Source organism: Callithrix jacchus, chromosome 1 (genome assembly GCF_049354715.1).
Source record: "Callithrix jacchus isolate 240 chromosome 1, calJac240_pri, whole genome shotgun sequence".
In the NCBI taxonomy this organism is placed as follows: Eukaryota; Metazoa; Chordata; class Mammalia; order Primates; family Cebidae; genus Callithrix; species Callithrix jacchus.
The window spans coordinates 21,040,697-21,061,400 of NC_133502.1; the positions used below are offsets into that span (position 1 = coordinate 21,040,697).

At 35.5% G+C, this 20,704-nt stretch overlaps 1 long non-coding RNA gene across 1 annotated transcript in view; it reads right to left on the bottom strand.

Moving 5' to 3' along the window:
• LOC118152309 (uncharacterized) overlaps positions 1-20,704 on the bottom strand; it is a 61,876-nt gene that overhangs the window by 31,913 nt on the left and 9,259 nt on the right. The window contains exon 2 of the long non-coding RNA XR_013525555.1: positions 1,011-1,119. This is a non-coding gene — a long non-coding RNA (uncharacterized LOC118152309). The remainder of the gene's footprint in view (positions 1-1,010; positions 1,120-20,704) is intronic.

Consider the following 20,704-nt stretch of genomic DNA (forward strand, 5'->3'; position numbering starts at 1 on the left):
GCTAGACATATTTATTAAAACAAAATAAATATTATAATTCACATTTATCATATATGCATATACAAATAAAGTCACAAATTATTTTTAAGTTCAGCCTACAATATCATGGAAGTGAATAAATCTTATGTAAGTATACCTTACTATCTTTAGGAAATTATTTATAGCAACATAAAACTTACAACATCAAAACAGTTTCATCATTATGATTTAATTAAGGAATGAACATTTTTTTCTGGCACTATATTCTGAATGCAAGAAAGAGGTCATCAGTCGTATTGTAAAACTATGCACTATAAACAGGGATGGATTTTAATTTCATAAAATGTCCTCCTTCAAATCATGAGGTCCAACTAAGCTGAAAGTAGGATGGTACCGAATACCTTGTTGACCCTACAGTTATTCAGAAACTTAAATTCATAGAGATCTACGTAGGAAATGATTAAGTGAAATGAATCTTAACAGCAAATCGTAGAGTATACTTGGCACATGTTATTCTTAAATAGTTGACATTTACATGTTGTGTCATCCTTTTCAGCTTGAAACCATTACTAAGTGAAAGGAAAAGCTAACAAAGTTGGAATCAAGACTTCCCCTTCCTGTGATCAGTTCCTCTAGGTGGAGGCCCCACTGCTTGGCTAGCCGTGCCAGCCGTGCATCTGAGAGCAAACCACACTGAGTGTCCTTTTCTGCTTGCTGTAGATTTGGACACTGGAAATAAGCTTCATTATGCAGAGTGTGTATTTGTGCTTTCCACCTGGTCTGATCCCTCTGAGTTAACGGTATTATTAATTATTTTTAATTGTGGACATTGCTCTCTCACAGAAGGAGTGAGTCATTTTATATATATATTTGTATTCAGTATTATCTACACCAGTGAATATGTCCAAGTTGTATATTAAAATAAATCAGGAAGATTCTTTTTTAAATACTAGCACCATGACCATGTCATTGAAAAATGTGTTTCAGTTGGTTTGGGAATGGTACTAGTGAATCGGCATATTTTAAAATACCTTCAAGGTAACCAAATTGCAGCCAGACTTGGAAACCTTCCGCAGGCAAAAGTCCCAGCACAAATGGAAAATGACGAGACTGATGAAAATACAGTCAAAAGAAACACACCTGAAAGAAATCAGAGGAAATAGTACTCATTACGTTGCATCTCCTGTGTAACAGATGAGAAATTTTGAAAATTGCTTTTAAAAATATTTCTAAACAAGTTTCCAGAATCTATTGCATCTATGAAACAATAGTTTATCCTTCCAAAAGTAGTGAAAAAAATCTATACAATTACGATAATACATTAGGATAACATAAATACTAATGTTTTAAAACTATAGCAATAATGCATGTGGTTTCTAAATGACTTTAGAGTAAGATGGTAGATACTTTAGAGTAAGATGTTAAGTATTGAGGGTTTATTACATTTACATATTGAGGAAGTTGTTACAAATGCAGAATTTTTTGAAAAGCTGAAAATAATGAAAAGAAGTGTGGAATAAATCTATACTCAATATTCGATAAATAAGATAATTCATCTTAATTCATCTAAAAAAAGAATTTGATAAGATAGTTACTATTGTCCAAATTGTCTTGGAGATGGGAGATTTTAAAAATCTATAGTATTGACTTATAATAACATTCTCTGGCTGTGTATAAATGTCTGTAACTTTTCATTGTTTTGTTCTGCCAATCCTTCCACACTGCTTTCCACTTTTGCATAAGACTGTACTACACAGAGTTCTACTTCTCCCTACAAAAGCCAGAGTGTGCGGTTTACTGTTTGCTAAGCCTTTTGGTGTCAAAATAGAATCATACATCCCCAAATCGGTTGAACATAGCATACTGCCAGGGATACTAAAACTGGGGTGGATGGTGGAAAGAAGAAAGTCTGGGAATGGCACCCAATGTCGCAGTAGTCCAGCAACTGTGACTAAATCCGGCCACAGTGATGTACTGGCAAGGCGGGATTCAGTGGTCAGATGCCCCGCATTTTTGAAATCCGCCTACACACACGCATTTCATTAATTAGTTTTCAATTTTTTTCTGTTTAATGCTTCACATTTTAAACAGCAACTTAAATGATTTTTGCTAATGTAAGCAAGCAAAAATTATTAGGATATTCAGAAACGTACATATAAGCCCATTTTCAAACCTGTCTTAGTAGCCTTCACACGTGAGGAAGTCATCTCTGACTGAAAATATAATTCTCATCCTCTTCCCTACTTACCAAGTCTTCACTGCCTGCAATCCTAGAACTTGAACCAGAGCTAAGCATTAAATAGGGGTCGAATATACTCAGACAGAATGACATAACAGAATTGCAAGACATTTATGTTAACAATATTTGCAAGAATTTCTTAGGAATGGGTTCTGAAGGTGTACAACTAACCAAGATGAAAGATTGCACTGGGGTGAATTTCAAAGTGGACACTTACTCAAAGAGTGTGGATAAAGCAGGTAAGCTTGAAGAGTTGAACGTGTTTCTAGCTGTTTGATAAGCTTATTGGCTAAAATTTAGGCCCAGTAAAGGCACTATGAGAGACTCAGTCCCAGGAATCCATTGGATTTTAGAAAGAGGGAAACACTTTGGAGTGTGCATATGCTACAGCATTTGTCAAGATTGTTATCTGGATAAAATTCACTAATTGAATCTCCCAAATTCTTAGGTAACCAATGTAAGTAGGTGATGCGACGGAAGATAGTGCACTGAATTGGTCTCCATAAAAACACTGGGATGGGGAATGTATATGTTGTTAGAACCCCAAACACAGCACTTCTCCAGGGAAGGCAAAGGGGTCTCTTGTCCCTAATGAACATCAAAGCCATTGGAGCCATCAGAATTAAATGACTCATGGATTACGGTTATTGTAAATAGGCCTGGGATTTCCAAGGACCACAATTAATGCCAGCTCACATAGGCACTATTCTGTTTCTGTTTTTTAAAAGTATTCACATTCTCGTGCATATGGACCTAATTGAAACCTCCAAAATAGAGTTTTGCTTCTCACACAATTCCCAAATTTGAGTCAATTCACCTCTTCAAAATTCTTTCAATAAAAAGATGGTAGGTAGGTACTTCCATAAACAGACTCCGAAAATATCAAATGTTATTTCTATAGTTTTTTTTCAGCCTGCACCTACATCCATACATAAGAGGAGCTGTGCACTGGTGAAATGAAAATAAGTTAGATAACAGGCTTATGGAATTTGAAAACCGAGAGTCTGTCTGCCATTTAAGTATCAAAGTGGAATTACCTGGAATTCAGAGGACAACGATGTTGTCCTGAATCTGGTTAATGGTTTGCCCATGGATAGTCCCCCCAGTTTATGATTACAAGTCCTTTCTCCAAATATATATATATGTATATGTATATGTATATATGTATGTATGTATGTATATTTTATGTATATTTTGAGATGGAGTTTCACTCTTGTCACCCAGGCTGGAGTGCAATGGTATGGTCTTGGCTTACTGTAACCTCTCAGGTACAAGCAATTCTCCCGTCTCAGCCTCCTGAGTAGCTCAGATTACAAGCATGCACCACCATGCCTGGCTAATTTTTTGTATTTAGTAGAGACTGGATTTCACCATATTAGTCAGGCTGATTGCGAACTCTGACCTCAGGTGATCCACCTGCCTTGGCCTCCCAAAGTGCTGGGATCACAGGTGTGTGCCACCGCACCAGGCCCAAAAATATTTTATTGGTCTAAGTGCTAAAAAAATACTTTGCTTCTCTTGAATTTAATTGTGTATATGTGTAACATCAAATGCACATACATTTGTTACAAGTTGTTTTATAAATATTGCATTTTATATGGATGTCAAATTAGAGAACCTCCAGTTTTACAAATGGCTCTGACAAACACAGACTCAGTTACATGCATTTATTTCAAAAAAAAGCTTCATAGAGATTTGGGATTGTTTAGGCTTGACATCAGTGAAATTCCTGTATCTATATTTTCTGGTGCTATGTATGCCTGTGTTTGAGCAGTTGATGTGAAATAAACAATTATAACACCATGATTATAAAGATGAAGAAACAGAACTTGAATGCCATAAATTTATTCATTCTTTGTGATTATTTTGAGTTTTTATTTTTGTTTTAATTTTTTTTCACTGTAGCAATACTTGAAAGCCAGTGGAATCAGTCTCAAAGAAACAAAATTATGGACACAATTTCTGGCATTTGTTGTGTAATGTGATCTTTATGACATTCTGCCAAACTTAGCCATATATCTAAGATTTTCTTTACTATAGAATTTCTTACTACATAAATGTATATATGCTACTACATAAGATAAAAATTTTTGAAACTAAAATTCATAAAAAGCTTTTTGGTAAACTTTGACCCAAGATAGACTGACAAACTAAGCTATTTTCTATTGATAATACATATGTGAAGAAGGTGAATTTGGATACAAATTATTGACACCATATATCGGATACTTATTTTAAAGCATATACAGCCATCTAAAATACCTTGCCCCTGCCCTGTGACATATTGTTGCCTAGCTGGGGCTATACCTGTCTTCAAAAGGTCATTCTACCATTCTATCAAGCCAGCTGCTTCAGGACGGTGAGGAACATGATAAAACCAGTGAATCCCATGAGCATAGCCCACTGACACACTCCTTTTTCTATGAAGTGAGTCCCTTGATCAGAAGCCATGCTGTGAGGAATACCATGACAGCACATAAGGCAGTCTGTAAGTTCATGTTTGGCAGAAGCATTGCGTTCAGGAAAGACACATCCACATCCAAAGTCGTATCCAGTAGAAACAAAATACTGCCCTTCCGTGGAAGTGGAAGCTGCCCAATGTGATCTACCTGCCATCAGGTAGATGCCTGGTCCCCTGGGGAATAGTACCACATTGGGGGCACAGTGTTGGTTTTTACAACCGGTAGATTGATAATAGCAAGGCAGCCTTGGTGAGTAGAAGTCCATGTAGCTAAGTCCATGCATAACCCCCATCTCTGACACAACAGCTATTTTAGTCATGGGCCCAATGGGAGATGACAGGGGTGACTGAGTAAAGAGGCTGAGTGGCACCCACAAAACAAGTTATCCTATTGTTTTAGTTATTACAATACTCCCCTTCTAAGGTTATCCTTTTGTAAGCATCCAAGAACATCGTCCAGTTTTTTGTTCTTTCTGAGAATTCTAGCCACATATCTCTTCTCCAGATTTTTTGTCATCAATATTTCAGTTGTCTTCCTTCCAAATTCCTGATCATCAAGACAACCCAAGGGCCAGGGCCCAAGAATTGATACACGGTCACTTGTCTAGCTCCTTCTCCTTCTAAGCAGTATGGCATCAGGCTCTGTGATAAAATCTCTCTTCCCTTGGCCATTGTGTGTCTCTGCTTGTTAAGTCTCATGGATAGAGACATGCCTAGGACATGGTAAATGGACAGGTTGCCAAGCTAATAGCACCTCTGAGCTTCTCATTCATTCATACTGAGCCTAGCCTGGAGGCCTTCATAGAGCAGCAAGGCTGATTAGAACAACTAACTACTGGGGGGTGAGCTGATTTCTTGAATCATGGAGAGTGCAGTGATTTACCTTCAATAGAACAGCTGCTGTTGAAAAATTGATGTATTTTTCTTCTGTGTCTGCCTTTGCTGTCTCTACCTTCTTCAGATATATTCAATAAACACTATAATCACAACACTTTGTGTATCATTGCTACTAAACAAAGAATATAATTCAGAAGATGTTAGGCATTGGGCTTATTCCCAAAGGATGCAAGACTCTTACTGTGTGCCCCTTGTGGAATATGGGATGATTCATGGAAAACTTACTATAATGCCAGATGGGAAGCAACACCTTTCAAGATCAGCATTCTGTGTGGCGTATAGAGCTACCATGTTCATTACCTGAAAGTTAATGAATGACTCTTTTCATTCTGTATGAAAAAAGAAAAACCCTCAGACTCTTTAGGCATGAAAATGCTAGCATGTTACTGAAGTGTGCCCTGAAAGCAGAGGAAGTGTGTATTGGGTAATGAAGGAGGCAAGTCATTAATATCCAATTTGGCCTCATAATCAAGTATAGAAATGAGGAAACTAGAATCCACATGTCTTATCTTCCTTTCCTGTATGCGTATGTGTGTGTGTGAAAGAGATACTATTTCTACTTAAGCATGTAGACACACAGAGTAGTTCCTCCTTATCCAAAGTTTTGCTTTCTGAGGTTTCAATGACCTGCAGTAAACCATGGTCCAAAAAAATTTAGTGGAAAATTTCAGAAATAAACAATACATGAGTTTTAAATTGTGTGCTGTTCTGAGTATCGTGATGAAGTTGTGTGCTGTTGCTCTCCATCAAACCCAGGATGAATCATTCCTCTGTCCAGGGTCTCCGGGCTGTCTCTGCTCCCCACCCATTAGTCACTTATTAGCCAGCTCAGCTTATCACATTGACTATGGCAGTGCTTGTGTTCAAGTCATTCTTATTTGACTTAAAAACGGCCCCAAAGCGCAAAAGCACTGATACTGGCCATTTGGCTAGGCCAAAGACAAGCTGTGAAGTGCTTCCGTTAAGTAAAATGATGAAAGTTCTTGACCTAATAAAGGGGAAAAATCATATGCTGAGATTGCTAAGATATACAGTAAAATGAATCTATCTGTGAAATTGTGACATAGAAAAAAATTATACATAGTGTATATGGGGTTCAGCAACATCTATGTTTCAGGCATCCACTGAGGTTCTTGCAATGTGTCTTTGAGGTAATGGAGACCTACCCTATACAGATATAATTTTCATATACCTACATCTATCTATATACATACAGATATGTATGCATATATGCAAATTTATGTATATATTTATATACATGTATATAAATAGATATAGTATGTAGGGTATTGTGGTGGTGATAATGTTAATTTAATCTGTAGGTGATGAAATACTGAGACAGGATTTAAAAAAATTGCACTCAGAGAAGATTGACCACAGAAATCCAAGACTTAGAGATAACAGAATAATCGTACTTTGGAATTTCTGTTTGTTTCTTGTTGTGTTTTTGTTTCATTTGCTAAAAAGAATAAATGCATTATTGTTTTTATAAATGAAAATTTAATTTTGTTAGTGAGATCTTTTCTCCTTGGACCAATAAGTATAAGAATATATGCACATTTTTAGCAGCAGCAAAAGGGAGTGAATGACACTCAGGGAGACCATAATTTATCATCCAACTTGTGACACTTCTGCCACGAGGTGTGTTTAACCATGTGGGATATCAGTTGTAAACTGGGACTGTCTCAAGGTAGCTAGGATATATGGTTATTCTAACTGTAGTGGACATTTTCAAAATGCTTGGCTGTTTAATATTAAAGTCCCTCCCCTTCTCAGTTTCAGGGAATTGTACTTTTCACTCAGAGGAAAAGTGAAGAAATTTCATCCCTTCTGATCTCTCAACCAAGGCAAAATCCAATACAGGTCAGGAACCTTGTGGAGGTATGAAAATTCAAAAGGACAGTGAGACTGGTTATACAGCAACCATGTGCACTGGAGCCCATGGTGTATAATGTGATGGTCATTGTTCTGGACACGTTTATTTTTTTCTGAATATTTTTAAAGAATTATTATGTGCCTTTCATGTGTTCACTCAGTTTACTGAACGGGTAGTCTGATTTTGAAGACCTGAATACTGGGATGTAGAAATGTTAAATCACTTGCCCAAGGGCTCAAAGCTCTAGGGAGTGTTGGGGAGAAGATTCGGAACTAGACAGTTCACCTCCAGAGCCCCCATTCAGAAGTGCTACAGGTTAATGCCTTTGTTGTCTTTCCTTCTTCACTCTGCCCCGTTTTAGAGCCCTTCATTTGTCTCTGCCCTCTATTCAATAGCCTGCTAATAGATTATTTTCCTGCTTTAAATTTTTGTCACTTGGAGCCAAGAACCTTAGCTGAAATCTTGCTACTGCGCGTGATGGTTCCTGTTCTCTGTACCACAGCTGCTTTGACCAAGGTGCTCAAGAACTTACTTTAACCAAAGCTGCATTGTCAATAAAAATTGAAAATGATCGTCTAAGTATAAAAGGAAGTTTAATAACTTTACAAACTGTAATTAGTGCAAAACATTTGTAAATTCCCCTTATTACAGATAATCATTAAATTGGTCAACATTATTCAGTTTTAGAGGTTAATACCTGTAACTTGCATTAAGAACAGAAGTATAAGCCATTGTGATAAACTTTGTGTCAATAAAATGAAAAAGCAGCATTTTCTACTTATTCAAAGAATGTTCAAGCATGCCAACTTATTCATAGAGGTTATGTTCTCCCCAGAGTTCACACAGATAAAGTTTGAGGGAGCTGGGTTAGAATGAGGTATGATGACATACAAAGCATAATTCAGTTAGAAACGTTTTTAAAACAAACTAGATGAGGAGGCTTAAATTTCAAAGTCAAGAAGTTGAAGCGTCGGGCGCGGTGGCTCAAGCCTGTAATCCCAGCACTTTGGGAGGCCGAGGCGGGTGGATCACGAGGTCAAAAGATCGAGACCATCGTGGTCAACGTGGTGAAACCCCGTCTCTACTAAAAATACAAAAAATTAGCTGGGCATGGTGGTGCATGCCTGTAATCCCAGCTACTCAGGAGGCTGAGGCAAGAGAATTTCCTGAACCCAGGAGGCGGAGGTTGTGGTGAGCCGAGATCGCGCCATTGCACTCCAGCCTGGGTAACAAGAGCGAAACTCCGTCTCAAAAAAAAAAAAGTTGAAGCAAAACTTCTTGACTTCTATTCACTGATCTTCACCCACCTGTACAATTATGATCATTTTATCCAGTAAGACACTCTGATGCAATGTTTTAAATTTAGTATATTTTTAAAGAGGTCTGCAAAGAACAATGACCATTTATTGAATACTGTCTTTTTATTGGACATTGTGACAGTGTTTTCATACATCTCGTTTAACAGGCATCACAAGTCTGTGATATAGATAGGCACATCTATATGAATAGGAAAGAGACTGAAAATGTTGAGCGACTTGCTCAAGAGAGGACAGGAAATAAGTAGAATCAGAATTCCAACTCGTGTGTGTCTGTCTGCAAAGTCTATGCTTTTCACTCTTATAAATCAATTTTATTAAGTCCTAATCCCATGATCACATTTTAACAAATGGTTATGTGTGTATATGGGAATGTACTATGTGAATGGCAAGGATGTATGCGTGTTTGTGTCCATATTTATATTTGCAGTATGATAATACATAAAATGACTGTTACACTCCCTCACACAAAGTGCACATGGAAATAAATGCTATGTCCCATAGTCAGGGACTAGCCTAGTCATTTTTACATATTCATATACTTTACTGCTCATTACAGCTATGAATGATAGGATTTATTGCCCCTTTTTCCACATCAATAAATTGAGTTTAAAGAAGTAAGGCAATTTGCCCTAGCTGACATAGGTACTAATTGGAAAATCTGAAATCTAAGCCAAGGTCTGTGAATTCTATAGTTCATGCACTACCCATCACCACATACTACCTGTCTGGGTATTCATTATCCTGCAATCCAAATACCAAAAGTTTATTTTAATAAAGAAAAGTTACCTTTCTATGTCTTAAATTGCCAGAAACAATGAGATTATAAAACTAAATTAAACAGACTAGTCTTACATATTCTCCCAAGCTCCCTGTAGCAAGAGGGTGAAAACATCAAGGTTGCAGCCGGCAATCTCAGCTGATAAATACCTCTCTTTCTGAGCCCAGTTAGAAAACCAAATCGCATGATAATACAAAATCTGTAAGCTCGTTACTAAAATTTTTACTTAATCTGTATATAAAATTTTAAAATAAATAAATTAAAAAACATATTTTTGCTTTTTTTGGGGAAAAGTGTTATCCTAAGCTGCCAGTACTAACATATTGCAATCAATTTTATGAATGGATAATACAAGAGCACTATGACAATTGGTTGTTATTTATTTTAAATTTTGAGATTAGTTGCATTTTCTAAACAATGTTTTTTTCATAATTTTATCAGAATAAAACTTTTTTTCAAAATATATATTCTCTTTAAATTAGAAAACTATAACAGATACACATCTTTGCATATGCTAATGTTTCCCAGCCTCGAGATTACTCAGAATATTCAGAATAAATTTCTTATAAAATACATCTAGAACATTAAAGTGGTTAGCATAATGTAGTTATATATTATTACCAGATTCACCTTCACTATAAAGATTTTTAAAAAGTAATTCAATATGCAAATGGCTCAATAATAGTTGGAATTTCTAAAACCACTTGAAGCAAGATGCAAACCAAATCGAGGGGTTCTCAATGAACAAACATGATCAAGCCACGTTTCCTCTGAAAAAGACTTATTACTGAGATATTTTGATATTTTACAATGTACTTTTCTTTCCTTGAGGCTTTGTCTGTGTATTAGTCCGTTTTCACACAGCTATTACCCTCAAGATTGGGTATTTTATAAAGAAAAGAGGTTTAATTGACTCACAGTTCCATATGGCTGGGGAGGCTGCAGGAAACTCATACTCATGACAAAAGATAAAGAGGAAGCAAGGACCTCTTCACATGGCGGAAGGATAGAGAAGTACAAGAAGAGAAAGGCCAGATGCATATAAAACCGTCATATCTGTGGGAACTCACTCATTATCATGAGAACAGCCTGGGGGAAACTGCCCTCATGATCCAGTCACCTCCCATTAGGTCCCTTCTTTGACGTGGGGATTACAATTCAAGACGATATTTGGGTGACGACACAGCCAAACCAGATCAGTCTGTATCAGCTCTGGGGTCTGAAGGTACTTGCGGTGATGCAGTGGGAGGATCACAGCAGTTCATTTATTCAACATATATGTAGGGTCAGGCACTGCATTCCATTCCATTGTTGGGCAATAATGGTGAGTAAAAAGCAGGTGTGGTCCCCATCCCAACATGCTGTACAATATATTAGCAGGAATTTCACATAAAGAGGAATGTTATTCTATCACTTCATTGCTTTATTCTTATTATTTTTTAATTCTCAGATAATACTAATGCAAGTGCTAGCTTTGAGTACCACTGTGTAAAGAGTTGTGCCAGACCTTAACATACAATCTCCAGAGATGAATATTGTCTAAATCCCATCTCTAAGGTATGGTAGATAGTGATCATCAATGAAGCTTGTACTATGCAAATCATGTGGTGTGGACTGGTTTGTAACTTCAATTCATTTTCATAGATTGTGCTTTCTCATGGCATTACCTCTCATAAAAAGTTTGGCAGGAATTGTTCTGAGGATTGAAACAGAGTTAACAGTACTTGATTCTCAGAAAAACTGTTTTTCCAGTGAGTGATTGGAATAACTGTCAAATCAGTTCACTTACTTCTTGACAGCTATGTAGGAATTCAGGGGTTCTTCATGTCTCCTGTATCTACTAATAAGAGACAAATGCCAGTCTTCGCAAATGAAATACCAAGCTAATAAAACACATTTTCCTTGGGCTACATTGGAAGAACCACCAACAAATATATTTGGGAATTCTAGTTGGGAGAGACAGAAGAACGTTGAAAACCTTTTCTTATATCAAATGGCAGGAACTCTACCTTACTAGTTTTAAGACCAGGTAGAATAGAAAGCCAATAGACAGATTAAGCATTTGCTGCTTCACTTGATCAGAACCCACCACAGTGAGTTAATGTGTAATGATGTGTCATTTTGTTGATATATGAACATGAGTTTCTTCTCGTCTAGGATGGTGTGGAGAAGTCAATTACATCACTAATGAGTGAAAAGACTCTCAATCACATAAATCTAAACTTGGCTTTCTTGCTAATAATACACACATATCAATAGTGGTTTTTCTTCATGAAAATATTTTAAATTGCCAATTTTGGTGACGGAAGTTATGGAAAGGTAAAATGTTCTATAAAAGTCTTATTTCTGGGGCAGAAAATAGATATTTAGGGTAAGCAAACTAGCAACTCACCTATATTTATAAAATCTCAAGGTCTAAAAAGATCACTTTAAATCTTTAATTATACTTTATTCTATTCTATTAAGCAAAATAAACCCAATAATGTTATTCACAAATTTGGCAACTTACAAAGTAAATATACATTTCATAAATACCCACAATCTTTTATACAGATTCTTCTTAGATATTTTATTTTTTAATTGACAGATAACATTATTTATTTTTATCAAGAACAACATGATGTTGTAAAGTATATGTCATTATTGACTTGTTAAATCTAGCTAACTCACAAGTGCATCACCTCATACAGTTACAATTGTTGTGACGGCACATTACATCTATTCTACATTTTCCAAGAATGGAATAATATTTTCACTAGCTAGAGTCACCTTGCTGTATAATAGATCTCTTGAAATTCATCTCTTCTGTCTAAATGAAAATGTATCCTCTGAGCAACATCTCTTTATCCTGTTTCTCCACTAAACACTCAGCCTCTGATAGCTACCACTGTACATTCTACTTCCATGTGACCGATGATTTTGGATTCCACATGAGTGAAATCATGCAGTATTTGTTTTCCTGTGTTTAGCTCACTTTACTTAACATAATGCCTTCCAGGTTCATCCATGTTGTCACAAGATTTCATTCTTTTTTATGGTTGAATAGTCTTGCATTGTGTATATATACCATTTTTCCTTTGATGTACATTTAGGTTGATTTCATATCTTGGCTATTGTGAATAATGCTGCCATAAACATAAATGTGCAGACGTTTCTTGGACATACTAATTTCATTTTCTTTAGATATCTACCCAAAAGTGGGATTGTTGGATCAAATGATAGTTCTGTTTTTATTTTCGTGAGAAATCTCCATACTGTTTTTCACAAAGACTATACTAATTCACAAACACACCAACAGTGTTCAAAGGTTCTCCTTTCTCCACATCCTCACAAACACGTTATCTTTTGTCTTTTGGAGAATTGCCATTCTAACTGTGATGTAATATCTCATTGTGTTTTTGATTTTTGATTAGTGATGGTGAACATTTTTTCATATATCTGCTATTCTGCATGTCTTCTTTTGATTAATATCAATTCTGATATTTTACTCATTGTTTTAATTGGGTTATTTGTTTTTTGGTTTTGCTTTTTTATTTCCTTTTTTTGTTAATGAGAAAAACAATTGACTTACGAAGTAAGTGTGATGTTCAAAATTCTTAGGACTCTTTGTCACTTTAAATATGAATTTGACTTTCATAAAGAGTTCTTTAAAATTTTGTAGCCAGATGTTGTACAAAAAATTCAAAAGAGTGGTATTATTCACTAAATCTGTAAAATCCAGTATACCAAATTTTCAATCCATGTAAGTCAATCAACAAATTATATTTGTGACTTTATATTACAATTCCATTTCTTTCTGTTTGCATGGCCATTTAGTACTTACTCTCACAATCGCTGCCCACCACCATATAACACAGCAGACTTTTTCAGTGTCTTATTCACTTACCATATTCTTCCTTCTTCTCCAACCAAATGTTTCTCTCTAACCACTTGAACACTGAGACAGGCTCCATTTCCTTGCATAATTAGAACATATACAAACCTATTAGTTTACGAAAAGCCTGCCCTTGACAGATTCATAAAGATGAGAGAACCAATATTCTGACGAAGTTTACCATCAAGTTCTTGCCATTTGGTTTATTTGGCTTTAGCCATTTGAAGCTATACCTTGCTGTGGTAGGAAATGGACTCTGTATAGCAAGTACATCCATGTGTTTGTAGACTTTAAGGTCACGTGCAAGTGATTTCTCTTAGGAGAACCAACACAATCCTCCCTAAAACAAACTCGAGAAATTACTACTTCCATAGATTCTTTTGTCTGGGCAGAAAAATGTCTAGAGATAAAACTAATGTGAGGTCATTGTTTCTACGATAAGTATATGGGTGACAGCTTAACAGTGGTTTGAGAAAGAACAGATATGTATCTCCTTTAAGCAGATATAGAACATTGATATTTTTATCAGCCATTTCCTGTAGTATTTTACTCAAAATGCACTCAGCTGTTAACTGTCTAGCCAGAAAACTTTCACATTAATAAAGATAAAACTTAGGTACTTAAAGACCACTTTAGCCACTGAACTACTGGGGGCTTACTACCTGCCAAAGGTTCTCGTGTCAAATCTGTGGGATTTTGTACACCACTAGGTTTTTTTTTGTTAGCAGAAAATATTAAAGTAGAGCCTTTGGACTATGATGTATAATTAATAATTTCTGTTATTAAAGTAAAAACCTCTACCATGCTTCATTGTTCACTGATTAACATTAGATATTTTAGCTTATTGAATATCTCTTATTACCACCCAATAGGAAGAACTTATTAAGACTTTACTTAAAACAAATAGGAACAGGTATGGGCCATGAAGACTAACCTTGAACCCTGAAAGCAGTGGGAAGGGAAGCTGGAAGGATGAGGATAATATAGTGTTTTGTTGAAGAAGGAAGAGATTTGGAATAAATTGAAACTGATTGGGCTTCTGAAATGGATGAGGAGTACTTCTATGTTTTTACTGTATCTATTATATTTTATCTATTATCTTAGTTATAAAATCTGTTAATCTCACAGATTTTTAGGTATAGATGTTTTCTACATTACAAAACAATAATAATAATAATAAAATATAAATTGGTCTGTAGAGTATGTCAAGTGAGTTTCTATCGTATTTCAGTCCTACCCTGTCGGAATAATTGCAACGGGAACAGCACCATTTCCTGCCATCTTCTCATGACTGATGAGCTCTTTAGTGTCTCTGTTTGCCTTTGCATATTCCTCTTGGCCTTCAGGTGTGTGGCTCCCACTGGAGGGCTAGTAATCCATTAAGTCACAGAAGCAAGTCTACCATCAGGAGTTTAGAAGTTGTGATGGTGCCATTGTTGCTACAATCTGTGGAATCTTATAATGAGAAAAATAGATGTCCCCATTGGGCTCAATTCTTAAAAACATAAAAGCACATTATTTCCCTTAATCATAATGTCAGAGAAGGAGTGTGTATAAAGATTTTAGATATAAGTAGTGATATTTGAGATATTAACAGGTATACATAAATCTCTTATCAGTTCTCAAATCTTTACGCACAGGGTAATGTATCTGCCATATGTTACCATGATGAGCAGGCTAAGACCAGCTTGTAGATACAAGTATAGATATCAGTAGAGGTATGAATATGGCCAAAGACACAGATGCAGAGATGATGAATAGATAAATAGAGCCGTATAGAGAGGGACAAAGAGAGAGGGAGAGGAGGAGGAGGAGGAGGAGGAGAGAGAGAGAGAGAGAGAGAGAGAGAGAGAGAGAGAGAGAGAGAGAGAGAGAGAGAAAGAGAGAGAGAGAGAGAGGCAGAGAGAATATCTCCAAAGAAGTAATATGTTTTCTTTCTTTGAAATGTTTGCACTAATGACAATTTCTCCTCATCCTCCTCCTTATCACCAGTTTCTTTCAAAATATCCCTGGACAAATATGGTCCTTATTAAAATGACATTACCTCATTTCAAGAATCTGCCCTCTATTATCACACTTCTTTATATAAATCCCTTTCAGCTTTCATTCCACATAAAATGTAGGGTCCCTAACATTTTCATTCACGTCACTTACATCCTCCTCTAGAAATACTTTAGCATGTCCACGTTTGAAATTCTTATACTATTAAGGAGAAAAAAAGAATGTGTGGAAAGCTTAGATCCTTCACTAAAAGTCAAATGTGTCATTAAAAAGTAACTTTTGACAAAATTATTATAAAAATTATAAATATACACAAACATTAAAATATCATTTATAATGAACCTTCAAATACTCTTTACCTAGATAAGTTAATTACCAGGATTTTGCACATGTGGAAGAGGTTTTTTTGTTGCTGCTGAAATATTTTAAAGGTAGTTAGCTATAGGCACTATGTCATCTCAACCTTTATATTTCAGTAACAGTGTCACAAATTACAGTAAATATAAATAAAATTAACACTTGTTTATTCCAGTGTATTTTGCAAATAGCAAAATATGAGAATATTAATGATATAAACAAACAAAAATTTCATTAATAAAAAAAGATAATTAGGCCCAATCATACATCAGAATTCAATATGGCAATTATATAATATATGACAGATCAGTTCATCCAATCATATTAAGAGAAAGGTATATCACTGTATGTGTTATTTGATAATCATGAGGATACATATCTACATAGAGATAGAGACAGAGAAAATGAGTGTATAGTATGATATTTCAAGAGAAATGTAAGAAGCTATTAATATAAATATTGGTTTCTGGGGAGAAGGAACTAGAGTGGTGGGAAAGGGGGCTCCATATTCTGCCATTTTTATCATTCTGTACTGTTTGAAATCTTATATGTACATGTATTACTCTTATTTAAAAATAATGAAAATCAAGATTTTGCTAATCAAGATTGCCTTGCTAATGTCGTCACTTTGTTACTTGTAAGTTGTATGAACTTGAATCAGTTACATTCTCTCTCTAGGTATCAGTTTCCTCCTATACAAATGAGTTATTCATTTGAACCAGTCTTCCACAACTCTTCGGGTGATTAAATTACTCATGTGAAGACTGCCCCAAAGATTCAATAAATTTGTTACCATTAGTACTTTTTAAATACTTTCATCATTAAGATTTTATATAAATTCTCCACATATATAAATGTTTCCTCAATATTTCAAATAGTATACATTTACTTTAAAATATGAATATTTTATTTTAATAATGTTTCTAATTGTTTATGCATGTGCTAAGAGCACACTGCATTAGTCGTTGCATGCTTAAAATTTTGAAGTCAGTTTGCATGTTTCACATTTTGAAATTTTACCTATTGTTTTACACAGGGTTATAGTTTGAGAATTTTAGAATGCTGGAGTGTGTTTCTTTATTAAAAATATAATATCATGCTTGTTGCCAGAGCTGCCTAACTAGCATACGTTATGGGTTTATCCAGTAAGTATTTCCTGATCTATTAATACAATGTAAGAAGAAATCCGAGTTGGAGCTATATGCGGACACATAAAAAAAAATACCAGATCCTGCCCTCAAGGGGTTTGCAATAGAGAAGGGGTTATTCAGGACATGCTGTTAATAAATCAGTGTGACCGTGGAAATGCTCTCTGATGCATGAAGAATTACATTAGCACTCAATTAGTCCCTTTATCTCATAGTGAGGATATTTCTAATAAAACATAATGACGTCCATTGTTAGTGGTATTCCTAGGGATTTTATTCTGTATGTGGCAATTGTGAATGGGAGTTCACTCATGATTTGGCTGTTGGTCTGTTATTGGTGTATAGAAATGCATGTGATTTTTGCACACTGATTTTTGTATCCTGAGACTTCGCTGAAGTTGCCTATCATCTTAAGGGAATTTGTGGCTGAGATGATGGGGTCTTCTAAATATACAGTCATGTTGTCTGCGAATAGAGACAATTTGACTTTCTTTTATCCTAATTGAATACCCTTTATTTCCTTTTCTTGCCTAATTGCTCTGGCTAGAACTTCCAATACTATATTGAATAGGAATGGTGAGAGAGGGCATCCTTGTCTAGAGCCAGATTTCAAAGGGAATGCTTCCAGTTTTTGCCCATTCACTATAATATTGGCTGTGGGTTTGTCATAGATAGCTTTTATTATTTTGAGATACATTCCATTGATATCTAGTTTATTGAGAGTTTTAGCATAAAGGGCTGTTGACTTTTGTTGAAGGCGTTTTCTGCATCTATTGAGATATTCCTGTGTTTTTGTCTTTGGTTATGCTTATGTGATGGACTATGTTTACAGATTTGCATATGTTGAAACAGCCTTGCATGTCCAGGATGAATCCTACTTGATTGGGATGAATAAGGTTTTTGATGTGCTGTTGCATTTGGTTTGCCACTATTTTATTGAAGATTTTTGCATTGATGTTCATCATGAATATTGGCCTGAAATTTTCTTTTTTGGTTGTGTCTCTGCCAGGTTTTGATATCAGGATGATGTTGGTCTCATAAAATGAGTTAGGGAGGATTCCCTCTTTTTGTATTATTTGGAATAGTTTCAGAAGGAATGGTACCAGCTCCTCTTTGTACAGCTGGTAGAATTCAACTGTGAACTCTTCTGGACCTGGAATTTTTTTGGTTGGTAGACTATTAATTGCTATCTCAACTTCAGACTTTGTTGTTAGTCTATTCAGGGACTCAACTTATTCCTGGTTTAGTCTTAGGAGGGGGTAAGTGCCCAGGAATTTATTCTTTTCTTCTGGATTTACTGGTATATGTGCATAGAGTTGCTTGTAGTAATCTCTGATGGTAGTTTTATTACTGTGGAATTGGTGGTGATATCGTCTTTATCATTTTTTATTGCATCTATTCGATTCTTCTCTCTTTTCTCTTTTATTAGTATGGCTAGCAATCTATCTATTTTGCTGATCTTTTTTAAAAAAACCCAGATCCTTGATTTATTGATATTTTGAAGGGTTTTTTGTGTCTCTATCTCCTTCAGTTCTCCTCTGATCTTAGTTATGCTATCCCCATCAAGCTACAATTGACCTTCTTCACAGAACTGGAAGAAACCACCTTAAACTTCATATGGAACTAAAAATGAGCCCACATAGCCAAGACAATCCTAAGCAAAAAGAACAAAGCTGGAGGCATGACATTACCTGACCTCAAGCTATACTATAAGGCTACATTAATCAAAACAGCATGGTATTGGTATCAAAACAGAGTTATAGACCAATGGAACAGAACAGAGGCCTCAGAAGCAATGCCATAAACCTACAACCATCTGATCTTTGACAAAACTGACAAAAACAAGGAATGGGGAAAGGATTCCCTGTTTAATAAATGGTGTTAGGAAAACTGGCTAACCATGTGCACAAAGTTGAAACTGGACCAATTCCTTACACCGTAAAAAAAAATTAACTCCAGATGGATTAAAGATTTAAACCTAAGACCTAACACCATAAAAACTCTAGAGGAAAACATATGCAATACCATTCAGGACATAAGTATAGGCAAGGACTTCATAACTAAAACACCAAAAAAGATGGCAACAAAAGCCAAAATAGACAAATGGGATCCAATTAAACTTAAGAGCTTCCACACAGCAAAAGAAACAATCATTAAAGTGAACCAGCAACCAAAAAATGGAAAACATATTTTGCAAGCTACCTATCTGACAAAGGGCTAATATCCAGAATCTACAAAGAACTAAAACAATTTTACAAGAAAAAGACAAATAACCCCATCAAAATGCAAGCAAAGAATATGAACAGGCACTTTTCAAAAGAAGACATTTATGCAGCCCACAAACATATGAAAAAATGCTCATCATCATTGGTCATTAAAAAAATGCAAATCAAAACCACATTGAGATACCATCTCATGTCAGTTAGAATGGCAATCATTAAAAAATCTGGAGACAAGAGATGCTGGAGAGGATGTGGAGAAGTAGGAACACTTTTACACTGTTGGCGGGAGTGCAAACTAGTGCAACCCTTGTGGATGACAGTGTGGCGATTCCTCAAGTATCTAGAAATAGAAATTTCATTTGACCCAGCAATTCCATTACTGGGTATATACCCAAAGAATTATAAATCATTCCATTATAAAGACACATGCACATTTATGTTTATTGTGGCACTGTTCATGATAGCAAAGATTTGGAACCAACCCAAATGTCCATCAAGGATAGACTGGATAAAGAAAATGTGGCACATATACACCATGGAATACCATGCAACTATAAAAAAAGATGAGTTCGTGTCCTTTGCAGGGACATGTATGCATCTGGAAACCATCATTTTCAGCAAAGTTACACAAGAACAGAAAACCAAACACTGCGTGTTCTCACTCATAAGTGGGTGTTGAACAATGCAAACACATGGACACAGGGAAGAGAACATCACACACTGGGGCTGTTGGGAAGTGATAGCAGGGGGTGGGGAGGTTGGGGAGGGATAACATTAGGAGAAATACCTAATGTAGGTGATGGGGGGATGGAGGCAGCAAACCACCATGGCATGTGTATACCTATGTAACAATCCTGCATATTCTGCACAGGTACTCCAGAATTAAAATATAATAACAAGAAAATCAAAGATTAAATTAATTTAATAAAACACAATGACAATGACTCATGATTGAAAATATCTAAAATATGATTAATGCAAGTTCAATAATATGATCTAAAATAATATCAATTCCAGTGAATTGTGAAACCACATAAAACAGTGTAAAACTATTTTAAACTGTTTAAATTTTGACGTTTAATAATGTAAAAAGCAATAAAATCCCCTCCAGGATAAAGATAATAAATAATTTCTATACCATGAAATTTTATATTTAGCAAAATGATATTGTGATGAATTAAAACCTTCATTTTACACCTTGAGTAACATCAAAGGACATTGTGCACCTGCATCATCCATTGCCCTTATGAGTCCCACGTTCCTGGTGATTACCCAAGTGTAAGAACTAACTCATCCCCAGCAGGAATATTGACCTAGTGGCATAAGAGTCACCTGAAAGTGTTGTAGACAATGATACTAATTTATACAAGTATATCTTGTTTATTATAAACTGCAGGAGAAAAATTATGCTTCTTTGAGCAATATTTGAGTGTTTTCCTCTAATCCGTACAAACAATAATTTGCCGCTAACAAAAAAAAAGAGAAGGTGATAGGAAAAAAGGAAATAAGATTGAGGAAACAGGTAAAGCAGAATTGCATATGCGAAGAAATCT